The sequence below is a fragment of the Cebus imitator genome, unplaced genomic scaffold (assembly GCF_001604975.1).
Source record: "Cebus imitator isolate Cc_AM_T3 unplaced genomic scaffold, Cebus_imitator-1.0 Scaffold260, whole genome shotgun sequence".
Classification (NCBI taxonomy): domain Eukaryota; kingdom Metazoa; phylum Chordata; class Mammalia; order Primates; family Cebidae; genus Cebus; species Cebus imitator.
In genome coordinates, this window is record NW_016107575.1 from 1,452,573 (window position 1) to 1,456,201 (window position 3,629).

Genomic DNA, 3,629 nt, shown 5'->3' on the forward strand with positions numbered 1-3,629 from the left:
ATCGCAACCTGAAATACTCCGCTTCTGGGCTGGAGGCGGGATGGGGGGACGGAAGGAGGGCCCTCAAACGAGATCCGCTTTCTCCTGCACAGGTGTCAGCAGGCCGAGCTTTGACCTCCGGTTCCCTGGCCTCTGGGCGCGGGCCCTGGGCGGATCTGGCAGTGGACGCCCAGTTTTTAGTAAGAGAGGGACAGAGGGACAGAGCCAGGCTGACACCGGCTGGGGAGTTTCCCCGCGCTCTGCAATCGCCTAGGGAGGCGGCAGAGACGACAGACCCATCTGTGGGCCCTCGGGTCCCTCCGTGGTTCCCGCTGACGCGCACGTCCCCTGCCACCCCCAGGTCTCTGCGCACCCCCACCCCTGGGCGTTCGCACTGCCCCCCGGCGCGTTCTCGCCGCCTCCAGACCCTGAGCACCAACCCCTCCACCGCGCGCATCCCCCGACCCCCGCGCGTCCACACCTACGCGGCGCCCCGCGCCCCCACAACCCACACCGCGCCGGCCGGGCGGGGCCGGACGCGCAGACGTGCAGCACGTGCGCCGCGCGGCGATTGGCAGCGCCGCCCCCACCCCACCCCGCCCAGTCGGGGAAAGGGCTTCCCGAGCGCGGCCGCGGCTGCGGGACGCGCGGGCAGGGGGTCGCCGCCCAGAGCGGCCCGGGAACAATGACAGACTGATAGGGAAGGGTGGCGTCTTCCCGAGAGCTCCGGTTCTCTGGCTTGGAGCTGGGGGGCGTGGGGGGCGTAGCGCTGATCCTGAGGAGTGGAAGCATTTTCAGTGAGTGGTGCGCACGTGTTTCCACTTTATTCGGTTGTCAACTGGGGCCCAGTGCACTTAAACCCCAGCGTTCTTTGGGACTGAGCCAAGAGGCCACTGCACCCTGCAACCTGCGGGGCGGGGGGAGGAGTGAGGAAGGGGACTGAGCGACAAAAGTGACAGAAGCGAGCTCGCGTGCGTGGCCCGGGGAGTGACGCTCAGCTCTGCGTGGGGGACCAGAAAGATGTACATTGCGGGACTGGGCGATGAAGGGACCGATCTGAGCGGAGGCTACTGTTGCGGGCGGACAGGACCCGCAGGCGCGCGGCCAGGACTAGCAGGGAGCGCGCAGGGAGCAGTGAGGTTCCCCGGGCCGCTTCGAGGGCGTGCGCAGCAAAGGGCACGCAGCCCTAAGTGACTCTCAGCTGTGAACCTCGGCTGAGGCTGCCTCTCATCCCAGCAGCAGCCAGCCAATGAAAAATAGGCTCAGGGGCTCCCGAGCCAATGGGAGACCGCGAGCGGTGAGGACTTGACATTAGAAACGTTCCTGGTGTCCCGGCCCGGAGACTAATCTGTGTATGTGTTGGTGGGGAGGGGGTCGTCTTCCCAGAAGCCCAGGACAAGTGTGTAGCCAGACGGATTAGAGCGCCTGCTGTTTGTAAGGCCCCTGCCTTGGCAGTTGGAGGGGGAGGAAGGGCAGGAAGAGGGCAGCGGTGAGGAAAATAGGAGCTGGCAAAGGGGTTCTTCCGCTGTTCTGGGTCCTGCGTCACTTTCCCTTCTGTAAACGGTAGTCTTGCCTTTGTGTCGAGCTTGATCGTTTCTAAATTGCTTTCCCATGCGTTGCTTTACCATCACTGTAACCCACAAGATAGGTTTGATTACTCATTTTACCAGCAGGGGAAGTGAGGCTCAGGTAAGTTGAATCCTGTGCACACAGTGGCACAGCTGCTTAGTACAGGTTTGGGACTGGAACTCGGGTACCCCGACTACAAATCCAGGGCTTTTTAAATACATCAAAGGAAGGAAGCCAGGCCTGTTTTATGATCCTGGTGTCAAGGGCACACCCAGTGATTAAAATGAAATCCAGGAGGACTGGGTTTTATTCCCCCCCCACCCCCGCCCCCGTCATCCTCTTTCAGGTTGCTCCTTTGCCACACAGGTTTGCTCTGCTCTTAGACACCATGCGTTAAGAAGAGAGCCCACTAACTGCCAGAAAAGCCAGAAGTAAAAACAGAATGCGTGTGGGGGCAGATGGATTACCCACTGTGCATTTCCTCCTTGCCCACACCCTCAGGCCAACTGGATACCCGTGGTCCTCTCACACGTTGGTCCCCCACCTGCAGATGCTGCTTCCTGTTCCATGGACTGGGCTTGACCCGCCTAAAATAGGCTGCACCCAAGACTATCCCTTTAAACCTCTACCTTCACCACTGCCATTATCCCGGACCTGAGGAAATAAATACCCCCTCCCTTCCCCCAAGGCTACAACATTTTATTTGTTTGTTTATTTATTTTGAGTCTGTTCTGTTGCCCAGGCTGGAGTGGTGCAATATTGGCTCACTGCAACCTCCTTCTCCTGGGTTCAAGTGATTCTCCTGCCTCAGCCTCCCAAGTAGCTGGGACTACAGGCGCAGGCCACCACACCAGGCTAATTTTTGTATGTTTAGCAGAAACAGGGTTTCACCTTGTTTACCAGGATGGTCTCGAACTCCTGACTCAGGTGACTCTCCTGCTTCAGCCTCCCAAAGTGCTGGGCTTACAGGCATGAGCCACTGAGCCTGGACAAGGCTACATTTTTAAAAGGAGTGTTGCTCCTAGAGGATTTGTCAGTAGGGGTCCTGGTGTCTCTGCCGTGGTGCCTGATGAAGCTTCGGGGTCTTTTTGGCAAAGCAGATGATGCTCAGTGGTTCCCAAGGCCGAATGCCCATTACAGTCATTTGTCAAGCCTTTTAAAAATACCCACCACTGAGTGCATCTCTGGATTGGGATTCAGGAGGTGCGGGGCACGTGTTATGTTTTTTTTGTTTTAAATACTCAAGTGATTTAGATGACCAGTCAGGTTGAGATGGATGAAAAATGACTTGCATCCGAAAAGTCTGAAATAACTCAAAGCTGACATTGGAGGCTTTTTGGTCAGATGGAAACCAGTCATTCAGAGGTCCATCATGCCTAAGAATGTGAAGAATGACAATTCTATTCATAAGGGGACCCAAAAGGGAACTAAAACCCTTGGTGGTAGGAATATTCTATGTTGAGTAATCTAGGGCCTTAGGGGAATAAATCGTTAGGGAACTGATACTGGGTGTGAACTGACTTTATTTTCACTACAATAAAACTAAAAATCGGCACTCAAAGTCAGTGGCTTACATCCTACACAACTTGTATTCCTATCAATGGATGCTCTTTGCTTCGTTTTCATTTATCAGGCCTTGCTTTCTACATCTGCACTGTCCAGTACATTAGCCACTAGCCACACGGGGCTATTGAGTACTTGAAGTGTGGCCAGTCCAAATTGAGATGTGTTAAACAAACATTGGACTTCAAAGACTCAGAAAAAAATGTAATCATTTCAACATATAAATGTAATACTTTTAACATATGATTAAAATAATATTTTAGAACTGTTGGGCTAAGTCAAATGCATTATTACAATTAATTTCAGCTCTTTCTCTCTCCCTTCCTTCCTTCCTTCCTTCCCTTCCCTCCTTCCTCCCTTTCCCTTTTCCTTTCCCTTTTCTGTTCCCTTTCCCTTTCCCTTTTCTTTTCTTTTCTTTCTTTCTTTAGTCCCACTGTCTCCCAGGCTGGAATACAGTGGCACAATCATAGCTCACTGCAGCCAGGAACTCCTGGGCTCAAGTGATCTTCCTGCCTCAG